Source organism: Sapajus apella, unplaced genomic scaffold (genome assembly GCF_009761245.1).
Source record: "Sapajus apella isolate SASKATOON/1434 unplaced genomic scaffold, GSC_monkey_1.0 scaffold73, whole genome shotgun sequence".
Classification (NCBI taxonomy): domain Eukaryota; kingdom Metazoa; phylum Chordata; class Mammalia; order Primates; family Cebidae; genus Sapajus; species Sapajus apella.
Genome location: NW_022437013.1, coordinates 1,407,939 through 1,430,279, shown reverse-complemented (window position 1 = coordinate 1,430,279; position 22,341 = coordinate 1,407,939). Strand labels below are relative to the sequence as shown.

At 38.1% G+C, this 22,341-nt stretch overlaps 1 pseudogene; it reads right to left on the bottom strand.

Annotated features, from left to right (window-relative positions):
• The window catches only part of LOC116531928, a 74,276-nt pseudogene extending 59,521 nt beyond the window's left edge, over positions 1 to 14,755 (bottom strand).
• Positions 14,756 to 22,341: the final 7,586 nt, after the last annotated feature.

Genomic DNA, 22,341 nt, shown 5'->3' with positions numbered 1-22,341 from the left:
GGTAGAGAAGTGGACACTTTGAAATATGCCAGAGCATTCTGTTCTTTTAAATGAGTCCTACCCTTAGGAGAAAGTGTTTAACTAGAATCTGCACTACTAGAGCTTTTTCAGAACCTAAAAGACCCGTGAGAAGGGAAATACCCAATTCCAGCCCCCTCCAATTATCTTGTACCATCTAAGGGAGAAAAATTTTACAAAAAGAGAGAAACATTTGTGAAGCACACAGTCTAGAGACAGACTCAGTTAAAGATGGAGGCCTAATTATAGAACTATAGAAAACTTCCATGCCCCCACATTACTAAAAGCCTATTTACAACAGTTCTTTTACCCAGTACATCAAGTCTCAGTATCAACTAAAAGCTACAAGACATACTAAGTGGTAAAAAGCACAGTTTGAAAAGACAATACAAGCATCAGAACTAGACTCAGCTATGGCAGGGATGTTGGTATTTTCAGACTGGAGATTTAAAATAGCTATAATGTATACACTAAGTAAATAGTCATTATATAAGAATGACAGAGAGATGGAAATTCTAAGAATCAGAAATATACTAGAGATTAAAAACACTGTAACAGACATAATGAATGCCTTTGGTGGGCTTATGTGTAGACTAGTGTTGCTTAGGAAAGAATCTCTGAGCTTGAGGATTTCTCTGTAGAAACCTTCAAAACTGAACAGCAAACAGAAAAAAAAAATTACTACAGTAAAGACCAGAAAAGAGTATCCAGTAGCTGTGGGACAACTACAAAAGGTGTAAAATACAAGTAATGGGATACAAGAAGGAGAAGAGAGACAGAAAGGAACATAAGAAATATTTGAAGCAGGGACTGGCAAGATGGCCATCTAGGAACAGCTTTGGTCTACAGCTCCCAGCGAGATCAACACAGAAGGTTGGTGATTTCTGCATTTCCAACTGAGGTACCTGGCCCATCTCATGGGGACAGGTTAGACAGTGGGTGTAGCCCATGGGGAGCAAGCCAAAGAGGGTGGGAAATTGCCTCACCTGGGAAGCTCAGGAGGTTGGGAAACTCCCTCCCCTAGCCAAGGGAAGCCACAAAGGACTATGCCATGAGGAATGGTGCATTCCAGCCCAGACACTATGCTTTTCCCACAGTCTTTGCAACCTGCAGACCAGGAGATTCCCTCAGGCTCCTATACCACCAGGGCCCTGGGTTTCAAGCACAAAACTGGGCGGCCATTTGGGCAGTTGCAAAGCTAGCTATAGGAGCTTTTTTCCATACCCCAGTGGTGCCTGGAATGCCAGCGAGATGGAACCATTCACTCCCCTGCAAAGGGGGCTGAAGTGAGGGAGCCAAGTAGTCTAGCTCAGTGGATCCCACCCTCACAGAGTGCAGCAAGCTAATATCCACTGGCTTGAAATTCTTGCTACCAGCACAGCAGTAGGAAGTCGACCTGGGATACTGGAGCCTGGTGAGGGGAGGGACGTCAGCCATTACTGAGGCTTGAGTAGGTGGTTTTCCCCTCACAGTGTAAACAAAGCCACCAGTTAGAACTGGACAGAGCCCACTGCAGTGCCGCAAAAATACTGCAGCCAGACTGCTTCTCTGGATTCCTCCTCTCTGGTCAGGGTATCTCTGAAAGAAAGGCAATATCCCCAGACAGGGGCTTCTAGATAAAACTCCCAACTTCCTGGGACAGAGCACCTGGAGGAAGAAGCAGCTGTGGGCACAGCTTCAGCTGACTTAAATGTTCCTGTCTGCTGGCTCTGAAGAGAGCAATGGATCTTCCAGCACAGTGCCTGAGTTCTACTAAGGGAAAGACTGCTTCCTCAGGTGGGTCCCTGACCTCTGTGCCTCCTGACTGGGAGACACCTCCCAGCAGTGGTTGACAGAAGAGCTCCTGCTGGCACCTGTCGGGTACACCTCTGCGATGAAGTTTCCAGAGGAAGGAACAGGCAGGAATCTTTGCTGTTCTGTAGCCTCTGCTAGTGATAGCAGGCAAACAGGGTCTGACGGGGACCTCCAGCAAACTCCAGCAAGGCTGCAGCAGAGGGGCCTGACTGTTAGAAGGAAAACCAGCAAACAAAAAGGAATAGCATCATCATCAACAAAAAGAATATCCACACAAAAATCTCATCCAAAGGTCAGGAACATCAAAGACAAAAGGTAGATAAATCCACAAAGGTGAGGAAAAACCAGCACAAAAAGGCTGAAAATTCCAAAAATCAGAACACCTCTTCTCGTCCAAAGGATCGCAACTCCTCACCAGCAAGGGAACGAAACTGGACAGAAAAGGAGTTCAATGAATTGACAGAAGCAGGCTTCAGATGGTGGGTAATAACAAACTCCTCCAAGCTAAAGGAGCATGTTCTAACCCAATGCAAAGAAGCTAAGAACCTTGAAAAAAGTTAGAGGAATTGCTAACTAGAATAATCAGTTTAGAGAGGAACAAAAATGGCCTGATGGAGCTGAAAGACACAGCACAAAAACTTCATGAAGCATACAAAAGTATCAGTAGCTGAATTGATCAAGTGGAAAAAAGGATATCAGAGATTGAAGATCAACTTAATAAAATAAAGCGTGAAGACAAGATTAGAGGAAAAAGAATGAAAAGGAATGAAAAAGCCTCCAAGAAATATGGGACTATGTGAAAAGACGAAATCTATGTTTTATTGGTGTACCCAAAAGTGACAAGGAGAATGGAATCAAGTTGGGAAACACTACACTAATGTAAGCCAGAAACTCAGATCTATATAAAGAACAGAAGAGCATATCAAAGAAGCAATAAATAAGGGTAAAATAAAAACTTTGATTTTTAAAATTCTTAATTGAACTAATAGATATCAATTTGCTCAAAATAATAGATTAGTATTATTTTGTTACTATAAGGCACTCATACTACCCATAAAGCAATATAGTGCTTTTTAATAGTGGACATGGATTAGTTATAAATGTATATTGCAGGCTGGGCACAGTGGCTTATGCTTGTAATTCCAGCACTTTGGGAGGCTCAGGCCAGTGAATCACTTGAGGTCAGGAATTCGAGACCAGCCTGGCCAACATGGCAAAACTCTGTCTCTCATAAAAATACAAAAATTAGTCATGCCTGGTGGCACACACCTGTAATCCCAGCTACCTGGGTGGAGTGGGGTGTTGCCGAGTCAGGAGAATCACTTGAATTCGGGAGGCAGAGTAACAAATATGGTAGATATTAATCCAACTATATCAATAATTGCTTTCATTGTCAATGGCCTAAAGGCACCAACTAAAAAACAGAACTTGTCACAGTAGATAAAAAAAAAACAAGCCCCAGCTCTATGTTGTCCACAGGAAACCCACTTTAAATATAAAATAAAATTCAATTAAAAGTAAATAGATAAATATATTCCATGCCAAAACTAACTAAATGAAAGCAGAAGTAGCTTTATTAACTTCAGAGAAGGTAGAGTTCAGAGAAAGAAAAATTATCAGAAATAAAAAGGAGCATTATATAAAAATAAAGCAATCCATTCTCCAAAAAAACACAATCCTCAAATCTATGTGCCTAAGAAAAGAGCATCAAGATACATGAGGCAGAAATTCATAGAACTGCAAAAAATGAATGAATTCACTATTATGGTTGGATAAATCAATACCATTCTATCAGAAACGATCAGATAAAGCTGGCAAAACCAGTTACACCACAGTTAAAGTCAAAAACATTATCAATCAACTGCATATAATTGACTTCTATAGACTACTTCATTTAACAACAGAAGAATATGCATTCTCCTGAAGTGCACATGAAACATTCACCAAGATAGATCATGTTCTTGACAATAAAACAAATCTTAGCAATTTTAAAATAATGGAAATTATACAGTGCCTGCTCACCTGCTCTCAGGTCACAGAAATCAATAAGAGAATGACAGGTAGAAAATCCCAAATCACCTGGAGATTAAACAACATGCTTCTAAATAAGATATGGGTAGAAGAGATCTCAAGAGAAATATAAAAACATTTTGAAATAAAGGCTGGCTAGTCAAAATCACTGGGATGCAGCAAAGCGGTATATAAAGAGAAATTTATAGCATTCAATACATACATTAGAAAATAAGAAAGATCAAAAAGCAATCTAAGCTTCCACATTAGGAAACTAGAAAAATAAGTGCAAATCCAATCCAAAGTAAGAAGAAGAAGAAAATAAATAACAAAAATTAGACCAGAAAGCAATGAAACTAAAAACAGGAAATCAATAGAGAAAACCAATGAAACCAAAAGCTAGTTCTTTGAAATGGACAATAAAATCAATCAGCTTCTAGCCAGGGTAACTAACATTTAAAAAGGGCACAAATTACTAATATCAGAAATGTAACATAGTACATCAGTATAGATGACCTGGACCTTAAATACTTAAAGAATATTATGAACAACTTTATGCCCACAAATTTGATAAACTAGATGAAATGGACCAGTTCCTTGAAAGACAACATCTGCTGAAACTCACAACCTGAACAGGCCTATATCTAATAAATAAATTTGATCAGTAAATTATAACCTTCTCAGACAGAAAGCACCAGGCCCAGATGTATTCACTGATAAATTCTACCAAACATTTCAGGAAAAATCATACCCATTCTTTACAATCTTTTTCAGAAGATAGCAGCAAAAGGAATACATCCAATTCATTCTATGAGTCCTACATCATAGTATTATCAAAATCAGGCAGAAACATTGTAAGATAACTATAGATCAATATCTCTCATGAACACAGACACAAAAATCTTCAGCAAAATATTAGCAAATTTAATCCACTATTTTTTGTTAAAAGAATTATATACTATGACTAAATGGGGTTTTTCCCAGGAATGCAAGGCTAGTTTTACATTTGAAAATCAATTAAGGTACTCCATCACATTAACAGGCTAAAGAAAAAAAAATGCATGTTAATATCAATAGATTCAGAAAAAGCATTCGAAAAATCTAACACCCATTTATGACAAAAACTCTCAGTAAACTGAGTATAGAAGGGTAATTTTTTCAACTTGATAAAGAGTATCTTTAAAACACTTATAGTTATTATCATACTTAAAGGTGAGAAACTAAAAGGTTTCCCACCAAGATGAAGAACAAAGTAAAGATGTCTCCTCTCACTACTTTATAGCATCACAGTGGAAGTCCTAGCTCATGCAGTAAAACCGAAAAAAAAAAAAAAAAGGAATAGAAGGTATAAAGATAGTGAAGGAAGAAATAAATAAAACTCATTTTTGCAGATGACATGATTGTATATGTAAAAAATCTAAAAATCTTGACAAAGAAATCCTTGGAACTAATAAGCAATTATAGCAAGGTTATAGGATACAAGGTCAATATACAAAAGTCAATTGCTTTTCTATATACCAGCAATGAACAACTGAAATTTGAAATTAAAAACACAAAATCCTTTATATTGGCACCCCTCAAAATTAAATACTTAGGCTTAATTTCAACAAAATATTCACAAGATCTATTAGAGAAAATTACAAAACTATTTTTACATAAAGATTTCCTATACTTTATATTCATTGCAGCGTAGTTCATAATAACCAAGATTTGGAATCAAACTAAGTGCCTATCAACAGATGATTGGAAAAAGAAAATGTAGTACATATATGCCATGAAATATTATGCAGCCATAAAAAAGAATGAAATTATGTTTCTTGCAGCAACATGGATGGAGCTGTAGGCCATTATCCTTTAAGATTTGACTGCCCTGGTCGATTTCAGACTTGATGTTAATTCCTTTAACAAAAAATAGTGGATTAAATTTGCTAATATTTTGCTGAAGATTTTTGTGTCTGTGTTCATGAGAGATATTGATCTATAGTTTTCTTATAATGTTTCTGCCTGGTTTTGATAATACTATGATGTAGGACTCATAGAATGAATTGGATGTATTCCTTTTGCTGCTATCTTCTGAAAAAGATTGTAGGCCATTATCCTAAGTGAACTAAATCAGACACAGAAAATCCAATTATTGTATATTCTCATGCAATATTCTCATATAAAATGCTCTATTCTAAGCGAGAAATAAACAATGGGCACACATGGACATAAAAATGGAGATAATACACACTGGGGTCTCCAAAAGGAGAGGATTTGCGGGGAGGGTTTAAAAAATTAACTATGAGGTACAATGTCCACTGTTTTCGTGATGGGTACACTAGAAGCCCAAACCTTACCATTACTCAATATATCCATGTAATAAACCTGCATATGTACCCCCTGAATCTAAAATTATTTTTAAAAACCCTGATGAAAGTCATCAAAGACTAAATCAATGGCCATGTTTATGGATAAGAAGACACAATATTGTCAAGATATTGGTTCACTGTTACTTGATCTATAGATCGAACATAATCCCAAACAAAATCCCAGAAGGTAATTTTGTGTGTATCAACAAACAGTCTAAAATTTATGTGGAGATTCAAAAGACAGTGATTAGCCACCACAGTATTGAAGAATAACAAATTTGGAGGACCGATATTGTCCTAATTTAAGACTTACTATAAAGCTAAATTAATCAAGGTAGTGAGGTTTCAGCAAAAGAATAAACAAATAGATCCATAGAACAGAATAGGGAGCCAAGAAAGAGGCCCAAGTAATACTGTCAACTGAATTTTGACAAAGAAGCAAAGCTGGCATTGATTGTGGCTTTTGCAGGTGCATAGTGCAAGCTGTCAATGGATCTACCATTCTGGGGTCTGGAGGACAGAGGCCCTCTTCTCGTAGCTCCACTAAGGAGTGCCCCAGTGGGGGCTCTGTGTGGGGGTTACCATCTCACATTTCCCTTCTGCACCGCCCTAGCAGAGGTTCTCCATGAGGTATACTCTTAGCATTTGTTCTAGGAGTCGTGCTCTTTGGTATTTACCCAAAAAAGTTGAAAACTTATGTGCATGCAAAAACCTGCACATAGATATTTATGGCAGCTTTATTCATAATAGCCAAAACTTAGAAACAACCAAGATGTCCTTTAGAAAGTGAATGGATAAATAAATAATGGTAATCCAGACAGTGGAATATTATTCCACACTTTTAAAAAAAAACAGCCATCAAGACATAAAAAGAAATGAAGAAATCTAAAATCCGCATTAGTAAGCAAAAGAAGGCAAACTGAAAAGTCAACATAATGCATCATTCCAACTATACGACATTCTAGAAAAGGCAAAACTATGAAGATTGTATTAGTCTGTTCTCATGCTGCTAATAAAGACATACACAAGATTGGGTAATTTATAAAGGAAAGAGGTTTACTTCTCACATTTCCACATGGCTGGGAGGACTCACAATCATGGTGGAAAAGCAAAGAGGAACAAAGTCATGTTTTTCATAGCAGCAGGCAGAAGAGAGTTTGTACAGGGAAACTTCATGTATAAAACCATCAGATCTCGTGAGACTATTCACTATTATGAGTACAGTATAGGGGAACTGCCCACATGACCCAATTATTGCCACCTGGCCCCACCCTTGACATGTGCAGATTATTACAATTCATAGTGAGATTTGGGTGGCAACACAGTCAAACCATATCACTCTGCCCCTGGTCCCTCCCAAATCTCATGTCCTCACATTTCAAAACCAATCATGCTTTCCCAACAGTCCCCCAAAGTCTTATCTCATTTCAGCATTAACTTGAAAGTCCATAGTCCAAAGTCTTATCTGAGACAGGGCAAGTCTCTTCCACCTATGAGCCTGTAAGATCAAAAGCATGTTAGTTACTTCCTAGATACAATGAAGGTACAGTCATTGAGTAAATACACCCATTCCAAATGGGAGAAATTGGCCAAAACAAAGGGGCTACAGGCCCCCATGCAAGTCTGAAATCGACCAGGGCAGTCAAATCTTAAAGCTCCAAAATGATCTCCTTCAACTCCATGTCTCACATCCAGGTCATGCTGATGCAAAAGATGGGTTCCCATGGGCAGCTCCACTCCTGGCTGTTTTCATGGGCTGGAATTGATTGTCTGTGGCTTTTGCAGGTGCATGGTGCAAGCTGTCAATGGATCTACCATTCTGGGGTCTGGAGGACAGAGGCCCTCTTCTCATAGCTCCACTAAGGAGTGCCCCAGTGGGGACTCTGTGTGGGGGTTTACCATCTCACATTTTCCTTCTGCACTGCCCTAGCAGAGGTTCTCCATGAGGTATCCCCCAGATATCCTAAATCATCTCTCTCAAGTTCAAAGTTCCCCAGATCTCTAGGGCAGGGGCAAAATGCTGCCAGTATCTTTGCATAGCAAGAGTGACCTTTACTCCAGTTCCCAAAATGTTCATCATCTTCATCTGAGACCACCTCAGCCTGGACCTTATTGTTCATATCACTATCAGCATTTTGATCAAAGCCATTCAACAAGTTTCCAGGAAGTTCCAAACTTTCCCACATTTTCCTGTCTTCTTCTGAGTCCTCCAAACTGTCCCAACCTCTGCCTGTTACTCAGTTCCAAAGTTGCTTCTACATTTTCAGGCATCTTTACAACAGCACTGCATTCTACCAGTGTATATACAGTAAATACTAATTTACTGTATCAGTCTGTTTTCACACTGCTAATAAAGACATACCCAAGACTGGGTAATTTATAAAGGAAAAGGTTTTATTGACTCACAGCTCCACATGGCCAGGGAGACCTCACAATCATGATGGAAATTGAATGAGGAACAAAATCACATCTTACATGACAGCAGGCAAGAAAGAGCTTGTATGGGGAACTCTCACTTATAAAACCATCAGATCTCATGAGACTTATTTACTACCACAAGAACAGTAAGGGGGAAAAGTGCCCCCATTATTCAATTATCTCCACCTGGCCCCACCCTTGACACGTGAGGATCATTAAAATTTAAGCTGAGATTGGTTGGGGACACAGCCAAACCATATCAGAGATGATACAAAGATCAGTGGTTTCCAGGGTTATGGAGGAAGAAGGGGTGAACATGTGGAGTAAAGAGGATTTTTAAAGCAGTGAAACTACTATGTGTCATACTATAATGGAGTTTACATGTCATTATATATTTAACCAAACCCATAGAATGTACAAGACCAAGAGGAGATCCTAATGTCAAATACAGAGTTTGAGTGTAATGATGTGTCAGTGTAGGTCCATCAATTGTAAGAAATGTACCACTCTGGTTGGGGGATATTAACAGTGGAGAAAGCTATGCATGTCAGGGGGCATAAGCATAGGCAAAATATCTATACTACTGCTCAATTTGGCTGTGAATGTAAACTGCACTTAAAAATAAAGTTTATTAGGCTGGGCATGGTGGCTCACACCTATAATTCCAGCACCTTGGGAGGCCGAGGTGGGTGGATCACCTGATATCAGGAGTTCAAGACCACCCTGACCAATATGGTGAAACCCCATCTCTATTTAAAAAAATACAAAAAATTAGTCAGATGTGGTATCAGGCACCTATAACCCCAGCTACTCAGGAGGCTGAGGCAGTAAAATCGCTTGAACCCAAGAGGCAGAGGTTGCAGGGAGCCGAGATCACGCCATTGCATTCCAGCCTGGGCAACAAGAGTGAAACTCCATCTCAAAAAATAAAAATAAAAAAAGATAAAGTTCATTAGAAAACATTTATTTCTACACAAATCCCATTTCCACATACCTATTATGACCCAGATATGTTAAGAAAATCTTCATTAGAATATATTTACTAAGAGAATCAAGGTGGATTTGGGATTTTAAAGAGGATTTTCAACCAAAAAATGATTAAAAAAAAAAAATCTAACATTCAATTGTTAGAATATGGCTATAACTCAAGTATTCTGGTTGTTGAGAAAAAAAACTGTATTATCATCACACGCCTCTCCTCTATCTTCAACCTCTTTCTGTTCACAGTTTCTGCACCTTAATTTGTAAATATGCACAAGGCCATTTCATCTTTAAAAACAAATCAGAAAGCAACAGACAAAATATCTACTGAACCTGGTTTTTCTTTTTCAACATATCTCTTTTCTCTTTTCTTTTCTTTTCTTTTCTTTTCTTTTCTTTTCTTTTCTTTCTTTTCTTGAGACAGGGTCTCTCTGTTGCCCAGGCTGGAGTGCAGTGGTGTGATCTTGGCTCACTGCAAACTCTGCCTCCTGGATTCAAGTGTTTCTCCTGCCTCAGCCTTCCAAGTAGCTGGGAATACAGGCATGCACCACTACACTCGGCTAATTTTGGTATTTTTAGTGGAGATGGGGTTTCACCATGTTGGCCAGGCTGGTCTCAAACTCCTGATCTCAGGTGATCTGCCTACCTTGGCCTCCCAAAGTGCTGGGATTACAGGCATGAGCCATCGCCCCCAGCCCTTTTCTTATTAGTCATAGTTATAAAAGGGACTCTGCAGTGGTTACCTTCATTTTCTCACACAACTTTTCTTGCTCATTAAAAAAAATAATAAATTATTTACAGTTTTGCATAATACATATTCGTTTTGAAAAATAAAATTCTAACATATTGGAGTATATATACTGTGTGTGTGTGTGTGTGTGTGTGTGTGTGTGTGTGTGTCTGTGTGTGTGTGTGTGTGTATGTGTCTTTAAAGGTGGATTCTGGAAACAAACACTGGGGCAGATATGCTGATGTAAACAAGAGAATCCTTCCGAGGCTTTCCAATCACTTGCAGAAGAGAGAAGGTATTGAATTTGACTCTCCCTGATATTGTGCAAGAACCACGGGACCAGCAACAGAATCAATGGTTTATTTTTTTAAAGAGATTAGATTTCATAGTTATCCAAGGGAACCCATCTGGCACAAACATATCAGAATGAAGTATACTTGCTGCTTTGTTTATATGGTTCCATGGTGCTTGCCAGATTATTCTGACTTCCATAGTCTTAAAAGGTTGATGTACTGGTGTCTTGAGCTGCTTCTAGACCCTGAAGATGAGAGAGAAATTGGGAGACCCGAGAGCAAAGAGGCATTCTCCATGCACTTTAGCAGAGAGAAATAATTAGCAAACATCTGAAAACCAGTCATTACTTGCTGATCAACTGCATGTCAAGGAACTATAATGCTGTGATATGTATGATTCTGTGAAAGCCCAAAATCATGAGAAGATAGAGAAAAAGAAAAACTCAGTTAAAAAAAAATGAGTACAATGGAGGACAAAAATCAGTCTAAATACCTAAAACAATTGGATCCCAATGAAATCAAACTGATGGCAATGATAAAGGATAGAAGAAGAAGAAAAAGAAGGAGGGGAGGAGGAGAACTGTTAGAACACACAATAGATTTTATGGTTCTAGTAAAGAAAAGATTATTGATTTTTGAAATTCAACAAATGGTCATTGCTGAAACATTACTTAGTAATCTGGAAAATTAAGTGTAAAAATATTTTATGTAGATCAAAAATATGAAGAGATAGGAATGTAGAGGGAAAAGATAAGAGATTTAGAGGAGCGGCCGGGCGCGGTGGCTCAAGCCTGTAATCCCAGCACTGTGGGAGGCCGAGGCGGGTGGATCACGAGGTCAAGAGATCGAGACCATCCTGGTCAACATGGTGAAACCCCGTCTCTACTAAAAATACAAAAAATTAGCTGGGCATGGTGGCACATGCCTGTAATCCCGGCGACTCAGGAGGCTGGGGCAGAAGAATTGCCTGAACCTGGGAGGCGGAGGTTGCGGTGAGCCGAGATTGCGCCATTGCACTCCAGCCTGGGCAACAAGAGCGAAACTCCGTCTCAAAAAAAAAAAAAAAAAAAGAGATTTAGAGGAAAATTCCAGAAGTCCTGACTTGCCAATAACTGCAGGTCTAAAGAATTTTAGCTAACGTTTACTGAGCACGTGAAATTTGCCAGACAATCTTCCTAAGGGATTTATATACATTAACTAATTTAAACATCAACAAAACAAAGCAAAACAGCATATGAGGCAGGTACTGCTATGATCATTAACTTTGTTTTACAGGTAAGAAAACAGGAGCATAGAGAAGTTCAGCAAAATTCCCAGAATCAAAGAGTTTTTAAGTGGGAAAGTTGAGATTTGAACCGAAGTGGTTTGTGCACTTAACCAGTGTACTATACTTTTTTGTGCAAGAGAAAAATGAATAGATGGAAGATGATTGATATTAAAATAAATAATAAAATATAACTTTTTGATATAAAAATACTCCAGTTTGCAGACTGAAAAGGCTACTAGGCAGGATTGATGAAAACCCAAATTCCTGGTAAAATTCCCTAATTTCAAAGAAAAAAAAATAAAAAGCTTCCACTTAGCAAGATCTGTTTGCTCACAAAGAAAAAGAATCAGACTTTTCATTTCAAAAGTAGAAAGCTAGAACAATGCTTCTTAGATTTTAATGTTTGTAGAAATGTTCTAGGGTTCTATGAAAAAGTAAATTCTGATTCAGTAGGTCTGGGATGGGGTTATGAAGTCTGAAATTATATCAAAATTCCAAGTGATGACAAAGCTATTGAGAGCTAACCTCCAGAATAGGGAAAACACTTATTAAGAGAGAAGAGAGCTGTGATTCTTTATAACCTTGGAGGCACTGTAGAACACCAAACTCACTACAGATGGGTAAGATGATGCCAGGCAAACTTAACAAATGTTTAATGGCCAGCTAAAGGTGATTTACAATGAGCATTTAGAATCTGGAGGAGGTGCCATCTCAGAATCAGTTACCACTTACTTGCCAAGATTTCCCAGAGTGTGGCCTTCTGAAAGCTGGTGTCAAAGGAGCAGAGTGTAGAGCTCCCCTAAGACACAGAAAGTCAGGCTAGATATGAAAATTAAACATAACTCCTGATTGACATAAAAAACTGGTTAAGGGTATTAAAAACAGAGTATACATACCTCAAATTTCAGAAAGCAGAGTTTAAAGCACAGAGAAATGCTCAAGCAATGCTGAAGATAATGTCAAGAATGTCCTCAAAATATTTGGATTCTGTAGATAACTGCATTAATTGAATGTGTAACAAATCCCAGACCCAGCTCAATCACAGCTTAGATGTGAACTCAGACTACCACCTTATTGCCTGGCACATGAAGAAGTGTGCCCTTTTCTCAGGATTAAAATAATATACTTCAATCTCTACAATTGTTTTATATGATATCTGGCATACAATAAAAATAAGGTAAAAGATGCAAAGAAGGAACATATGACCCGTGATTAAGAGGAAAAATCCATCAAAAGAAGACACATGGTCACTCAGATCATGGAATTAGCAGAGAAAGGTTTTAAAATAACTACGATAAATGTGTAAAATAGTCTAAAGGAAAATCTGACCAACATGCATGAAGAGATGTGAAAGATAGGCATAGAAATGCCAGCTATATAAAATAAAAAGAAATGGAAATTCTAAAATTAAAAACTACAATATCACAATTAAAAATTCATTCAGCAGGCTAAATAACAGAACAAACACAGCAGAATAAACAAGGCAGTGAACTTGAAGAAAATAAATGGAAATTTATCCTAACTGAAACAAAGGGAAAAAAATATGATAGGTTATCTTTGTAATGAAAGTCCAACAAAGAAAACAGAGGAAGAATAAAGCAGAAAAAATATTTATAGAGATTACAACTAAGAATATTCCATGATTGATAAAAGATCCCACAGATCCAAGAATGTCAGTGAATCTGAAGCAGTTTGCTCTGGTTTCTTTCTAGTTTGGTCTCTGTTGTGAGTGGCCATAAGCCAAGATAGGTACTCTCTAGGAGAGCCCTGGGGCTGAAGGGAGGGAGTTAGGCTTGGTGTGTATGTCAGGTGAGACGTGATGAGGAGGTGAAACCGAAATGCATATCTGGGGGCCAAGGCCTTCTGCTCCCTAAAGGTTCACTGAAAAATCACTGACATGAGGCAGATTGATTAATAGGAAAAAAAGGATAGACATTTATTTAATGTATACATACAGGACCCTTCAGAATGAAGATCCAAAGATTCAGGAGAAACTGTACATTTTTATGCTTAGATAAAATGAAGTAGACAGTCGTGTAGGCGTATGATAGGACAAAAAGGGTACGATCTAATGCTGACAGACTGAGTAGGGAAATCCAGCAGGGCCTGTCTGTCTAGATTCTTCTAGGCCTTTCTGAGAACACATTCCTTCCTTCTGGCTGAGGGGCAGGGCCCTCTCTGGAATGGAGGTCTTATGACCTACAGTCAAACAGTAGGTCAGATAATTTCTTTGTTTCTTTCTTTAGCTTTGAAAAACCTTTATTAATTTTTAAATTTAAAAATTATGACTTATTCCAATAAAAATCCAAACAAAATTGATGAAAGGAATTATAGAAAACCCTCCTTTGCTCCAATCTCCCATTTCCATTTCCTAATGGATAGAACAAATAGTTCTTCAATGTGCAAAGGATCCTTGCAGAATCCTTTTTCTTTTAATTTCCAAGAATTTCCTATGAGCATTTTACTTTATAAGGTCTTCCCACACTTTCCACACTTACAAACGCTAGATGAATTGTATATCAAAACTCATTACACAGCAATACAGCAATTTTGGCTCTGAGCCAGCTTCTGCTGGTCCATGACTGGTGCCCCAGAAAGAAATTATTATGGGCTGAACTGGGAATCAAGAACATTGTGATATAAGTATTTTATCCGGGAGAGAGACCCAAGATGGCTGATCACTAGCAGCTCGGGATTGTAGCTCCCAGTAAAAGCGCAGAGAACGAGAGGACGCCACACTTTCAGATGAATTTTTGTTGCTCACGCACCAGGAGATTCCCAGTGGAGGAGGCCCACGGGTCGCCAGCACGACTCTTGTGGCCGGCGAGGCAGTTTTGCCACTGCCTTGGTGCGGTGGTTCTTGGTGCAGAGTCAGAAAAGCACCATCAATCATAACGCCACTGCTTTGGCCGGCGCAGTGGGTTGCTCAGATTTTAGCGCTGGGGATCAACAAGTTGGACTTCCACTCAGAAACCCAATTATAAAGACTGTAATTATAAAGGCTACAGATGGATAAATTTATAACGAAGGGAAGAAAACAGCCTAAAAAGGCTGAGAATACCCCAAATCAGAATGCCTCTCCCTCTACAGGGGATCACAGTTCCTCATCAGCAACAGAACAAGGCCTGATGGAGAACGAGTGTGTTCCATTAACAGAAGCAGCCTTCAAAAGGTGGATGATAAGAAACTTCTGTGAATTAAAAGAACTTGTTCTAACTCAATGCAAAGAAACTAAGAACTTTGAAAAAAGGTTTGATCAAATGTTAACAAAAATACACAATTTAGAGAGGAATATAAGTGAATTAATGGAGCTGAAAAACACAACACGAAAACTTCATGAACTATGCACAAGTTTTAACAGCCGAATCAATCAAGCAGAAGAAAAGATATCAGAAGTCGAAGACCAACTTAATGAAATAAAACAAGATGACAAGATTAGAGAAAAAAGGAATAAGCAAAGTCTCCAAGAAATATGGGACTATGTGAAAAGACCTAATATACGCTTGATAGGTGTACCTGAATGTGACAAAGAGAATCAATCCAAGCTGGAAAATATGCTTCAGGATATTATTCAGGAAAACTTCCCCAACCTAGCAAGGCAGGACAATATTCAACTCCAGGTAATACAGAGAACACCACAAAGATATTCCTCAAGAAGACCAACCTCAAGGCACATAATCGCCAGATTCACCAGGGTTGAAATGAAGGAGAAAATACTGAGGGCAACCAGAGGGAAAGGTCAGGTTACCCATAAAGGGAAGCCTATCAGACTCACAGCAGATCTCTCAGCAGAAACCCTACAAGCCAGAAGAGAGTGGGGGCCAATATTCAACATCCTTAAAGAAAAGAACTTCGAACCCAGAATTTTACATCCAGTCAAACTAAGCTTCATAAGCGAAGGAAAAATAAAATCTTTTGTGAACAAGCAAGCACTCAGAGATTTCATCACCACCAGGCCTGCTTTACAAGAGCTTCTGAAAGAACCACTACACATAGAAAGGAACAACCAGTATCAGCCTTCCTAAAAAATACCAAAAAGTAAACAGCATCAACATAATCAAGAATTTACATCAACTAATAGGCAAAACAGCCAGCTAACATTAAATGGCAGTATTAAACTCACATATATTATTATTAATTCTAAATTTAAATAGACTAAATCCACCAATCCAAAGACACAGACAGGCAAAAAAAGCCAAAGCTCATCGGTATGCTGCATCCAGACCCATCTCACATGCAAGGATACACAAAGACTCAAAACAAAGGGATGGAGAAAGATCTACCAACCAAATGGAGAGCAAAAATAAATAAATAAATAAAAAGCAGGAGTTGCTTTAAAGCAACAAAGATCGAAAGAAGCAAAGAAGGATATTACATAATGATAAAAGGATCAATGCAACAAGAAGAGCTAAAGATCCTAAATATAAATGCACCCAATACAGGAATACCCAGATGTATAAGACTTATAAAGAGACTTAGACTCCCACGCAATAATAGTGGGAGACTTCAACATCAATATTAGACAGATCAATCAGACAGAAAATTAACAATGATATCCAGGATTGGAACTCAGATCCAGAACAAGTAAACTTAATTAACATTTATAGAACTCTCCACTTTAAATACACAAAATATACACTCTTATCAGTACTACATCACATCTATTTACAGGTTTAAATGAAATATTGGTTGGCTGCTTGTTTGTTATTTTCTTCCCTCATTTTTTTTTTCATGTCTCTATTATTAAGCACAATTATAGGCATGCCCATTTTTGACTGCATTCTAGCCCAGGCAATAAAGCAACACCCCTGTTGTCTCTCCCTCTTCCTCTTTCTCTTTCTTCCTCTCCTTCATTTTTTTTTTTATTCTTTTTCTTTCTTTCTTTTTTTTTTTCTAGAAAAAAAAATAAGTATTTTAACCACAATTTCTGACCTTGTTGCTTTCTTTTCTTCATTTCTTTTTTTTTTAAATCGTACTTTAGGTTCTGGGGTACATGTGCAGATCATGCAGGATTGTTGCATAGGTACACACATGGCAAGGTGGTTTGCTGCCTCCATCCCCCTGTCACCTATATCTGGCATTTCTCCCTGTGTTATCTCTCCCCAACCTCTCCACCCTCCTTCCTTCCTTCTTTCCTTTCTTTTTCTTTTCTTTTCTTTTCTTTTTTTTGGCAACAGAGTCTTGCTCTGTCTCCCAGACTGGAGTGTAATGGTGCAATCTCAGCTCACTGCAACCTCCACCTCCCAGTTTAAGGGATTCTCCTGCTCAGCCTCCTGAGTAGCTGGGATTACAGGCACCTGCCACCACACCCAGTTAATTTTTGTATTTTTTAGTAGAGATGGGGTTTCGCCATCTTGGTCAGGCTGGTCTCACACTCCTGACCTCAGGTGATCCACTGGCCTCGGCCTCGCAAAGTGCTAGGATTACAGCCGTGAGCCGCCACATCTGGTCCAGATCATTTCTTTATGGTCAGTTTTTACACAGAAAGGTGGAGGGAAAGTTAGGGTAATATTTTTAGGTTTTATGGCTGGCTTTCAGGAAAAGGGGTTCTGGTTTCCATGACCTGCTTTGGGGAAGAGTGATTCTAGTTTCCATGGCTAGCCTTGTGGGAGAATGGGACTGAGAGACAGGAGGGCAGAAGGTCAGAGAAAAACTTTTGCTTTTGAGGCTGCTTCTGAGGCCTTCACTTTAGGGTATTGTTTTCTGAGCCTCAACACACAGAACAAGTAATTTATTGCTTATGGATCCCAGAGAGGTTAGGGGTGCCAGCAGGAGGTCAATGGGAAGTCAAGAGGCCATGAGGGACCTCAACAAGTGGGTGGAGAGTTAGAGAGAGCAAGAGAGAGACAGAAGTTATGGGATTATGCATTTATTAAGGTCCATGGGCATTATCCCTCAGGCTCTTCCATAGGGCTGTGGATTGGCTAGTTCAAGACAATATGAACAAAGTGGGGAACTTATTGACATGACTTTGGAATTGACTGACCATTGGGTTTTATGGTGGTCAACAGCTGTGGAATGTGTTGAATTTGGGGTCAGTGAGATGAGGAACAAGTGAATCATATGGCAAACCACTGCACAGGGAGGGGAGATTTTAATTAGGCTAAATGTGATGGGATATGACTGGGTTTCCAGCAACTTATCTCAGGCCTAAAAATGAGTGCTGAGGCAGGCACTACATTAAATTTATGACACAGGTTAAAATAAAAGGAAGTCACATCGAGTCACATCATTGTCAAACTACTAAAAACAATATATATATATATAAAAACAATATATATATATGCATTCATGTATCTATATATTTATGTATCTATTATCTATCTATAGGTAGTGAGCCTTGTGATAGGTTGCCAAGATCCTTCTCAGGTTTGGAGCCAAAGGATTTAATTTTCAAAAGTTACTGGAAGTACTCTTGACTGAGCCTTCAACATCCAGCCCTCTCCAGAAATTGCCCTTATTGGACAGAGATAACTTCAAGGTCACAGTTTCTTTCTGGGGACAGCCTATATTCAATTACTAGTGTCAACATGAGAATATAAAGCCTCGGTTCCTTCAATGAATTGTCAAACAAGTTTGAAAGTTCATCCCAGTTTCATGATTCCCTGGGCTAGGCTAACGCCTTTGTTGAGACTGCTTTACATCCTAGCTCCTCTACCAAATCTTGCTTCATTTTTTTCTGCAGTTATTAATCTGAAGAATATCTCCAATAAAATTCCTGTACAGGAATCATCATCTAAGAGTCAGCTTCCCCAGAAAACCAAACTACATATGCAACAATATATGTATACATGTGTGTGCATTGTTTATAAGACTATTGACACTGAAAATAAAAAATAATACTGTATTGTGGAGTATATAATACATACAGAAAAAATATATTTAAAAAATAACCCAATAATTGGAAATGGATAAATGAAATTATACTGTTAGAAGGTTTGTACATTGGCCGTGAGGTAATATGATGTTACTTGAAGATAGATTATGATAAATTAAAGATTTATGTTCCATTTCCTAGAGTACTCATTTAAAAATATGTTTGAGCTAAAAAGTCTATAGGAGAAATAAGATTGAATACTAAAAGTATTCAATTTAAACATAAAAAGAAGGGAAAGTAGGAACAGAGGGAAAAAGGACAAATGATAGGTTTTTAACAAAACATATCAAGAATTACAGTAAGTATGAAAAGAGAAATGATCCACTTAGCAGACAGTGATTGTCAGACTGATAAAAAATCAAGATGCAACTCTGCTGTTTATTTTAAAAAGGGATGTTATAAAAAAGCCACAGAAAGATGGAAAGGAGAAAGAGGTAATGATAAAGCACATGCAGAAAATGTGAATAAGCATAAGAAAATCTATTGAGGTAGGAAATCAGCAGGACTTGTTTACTTAGCACTGGCCATGATCCTGCTGATCTAAACAGGATGTAGCAAAGAAACCAGCCCAAACCAGCTGGGACTTGGAATTAATACATTTGCATAAGATAATCCCACCAATGCCGTGATAGTTAATAAATGCCGTGGTAACAGCCCAGAAATTGCCTTATATGTTTCTGGGAACTCCTCACCCTTTTTCCAGAAAGTTCATAAATAGACCTTATTTTGCATAAAATTAAGAGTATATATAAATATAGCTAGCCAGCAATCCATGAGTGCTACTCTGTGCTTCCCTGCCTATGAAATAGTCCTGCTCCATCTATGGAGGAATCATTTTGCTATATATACTGTTGCTCTAATAAACTTGCTTTCTTCTTGCTGTCGGTTCACTCTTTTTTTTCTCAATTTATTTTATTTTATTTTTAATCTATTTATTTATTTTGAGACTGGGTTATGAGACTGGCCAATTTTTGTGTTTTTTGTAGAGATGGGGTTTTCCTATGTTGCTCAGGATGATCTCAATAGAACTCCTGAGTTCAGGTAATCTACTCTCCTCAGCCTCCTAAAGTTCTGGGATTTTAGGCCTGAGTCACCGCGCCCAGCCTGTTGGCTCACTCTTGAATTGTTTCCTGAGGGAAACCAAGAACCAACCCAGACTGAGCTCTAATTTGGAGGTTTGTCTGCGTCACTGTGGCTATACTAATATCAGATAAAGTAGAATTCAAGGCAAGGAGTTTTACTCGTGAAAGAAATTGAAATATTTTACCCCAAAATATATTTCCTTGACATCGAAATGTCCCTGCAAAGCTGTCATTTGTGGGACAAGTTTGCATCTGTGGATCTGTAGAGAATCTGCATTAATACAGCCAGCCCTTCCTTTGTCCAGATCTAGAAAAGATTAATTGAGTTTGATACATTTAAAGGTCTGTAAAGGTATATTGGCCATCTATTTTGCCACTTGTGAGGTTTCGACTGCATAAGGAAACCATCTTTGTTTACTAACCCTCTTCCTTTTGCCCTCCCATAACCTGTCTTGCCGCCAAAGCTTATTTTTAGCCATGCTCTGTGCCCGTATTATTTCTACAACCTCAAGATGACAGACAGATATGCTTTTGTACCCCAATGGGAGATTGGGTCTTTGTTCTAAAAGCTCCTGTGTATACACATTAAATAAATCTCTACACCTTTTCTCCTATCAGTCTGTCTTTGTGAGTTGATTTTTTCATTGAACCTGCAGAGGACCAAGGGTTTCCCTTGGCCCCTTCGCTAACAATAAGTGTAAAAGTGTCAAATAATCAAGGAGCCCTAACAACCAAAAACATGGAGGTACCTAGTAACAGAGCTTCAAATGCAATAAAGAAAAACAGTGTGGAGTAAAGTAAGAAGAAAAAGTCACAATCATACTTGGAAAATTTCACACCCCTGACTTAGCAATTGTCAGAACAATTAGCCAAAATATCGGTAGCAATACAGATTATTTGAAAAATACTATCAATAAACATGATATAAATACAATACTACAATATACCTAGGAGCTGCAGATTACATATATTCCTTGTTAGTACACATAGAATGTTCACTAAGATAGACTTTATGTAGGCAGCAAAATACATCTCGATATATTTCAAGTGATTCGTATCCGAGAAGACTTATTCTCTGGCCACAACATAATTAAAATAGAAATAACTGAATATAAATTATCTAGAAAATTACTAATATTTAGAAATTAAGCAATATATTTCTAAATAATTGAAAGGTCAAATATGAAATTCCAAAGGAAATTAGAAAATATCTAGAACTGTATAATAATGAAATGGTAAGGAAAACACAACATACCAGAATTTGTGTAATGCAGCTAAATCGGTAAGAAATTTAAAAAAAATTATTATATTGGGACATAGAATTTTTTAAAATAGTGGTGAAAGCTTCCACCTTAAAAAGCCAAGGAGGTATACTAATCTTAATTCCCCAAAAAGTCAAACTCATAGATATATTAAGTTGGTGCAATAGTAATTGTGGCTTTTGCCATTGAAAGTAATGAGAATTTAAAAATTTTTAAAAATTGCCATTACTTTTAATAGCAAAAAACACAGTTACTTTTGCACCACCATCATTGTCAGCTAACTACCACAAGAACAGAAAACAAAACATCACATGTTCTCACTCCTAAGTGGGAGTTGAACAATGAGAACACATGGACACAGGGAGGGGAACATCACACACCGGGGCCTGTCAGGGGGAATACATCTTGGTATTGCTGGTATTCTGACACCAGGTCATTAAGGTTGCTCTTGGCCTCGGTGAACTCCATCTCATCCATGCCCTCGCCAATGTACCAGTGCAGGAAGGCCTTGTGCCTGAACATAGCTGTAAGCTGTTGGGAGACGCATTTAAAGAGCTCTTGGATTGCTGTGTTGTTACCAATAAAGGTGGCTGACATTTTTAGCCCCGGGGGTGGGATGTCACAGGCGGGAGATAGGGGAGGGAGAGCATTAGGAGAAATACCTAATACATGTGGGGCTTAAAACCTAGATGATGGGTTGATAGGTATGGCAAACTACAATGGCACATGTATACCTATGTAACTAACCTGCACTTTCTGCACATGTATTCCAGAACTTAAGTAAACTTAAAAAAAAAAAAAAGAATTGTCCCTACAAAAGTAAAAAGAAAGCAGAATAATTGCCACTAGTGGCTGGGGGAGTGGGGGAATGGAGAGACGTTGGTCAAAGGGTATGAAGTTTCAGTTGGACAGGAAGAATAAGTTTTTGAAATGTATTGTACAACATGATGACTATAGTTAATTATAATGTATATTTCAGAATTATTAAGACAGTAGATTTTAAATATTTGCACCACAAAATAACAAAAGTATGTGAGATGGTATATGTTATTTAGCTTGATTCAATAATTCTATAATGTATGCATATATTGAAACATCACATTGTACCCATAAAGAAATACAATTATTATTTGTAAATTGAAAATAAAATAAATGCAAACAAAAGCTAAGGGGGTGATAATTCAGACTCCAACTCAAAGTAGAATACAGTGATAAAGATAAGAACAATAATCAGCAAAATAGAAAATAAACAATAGTT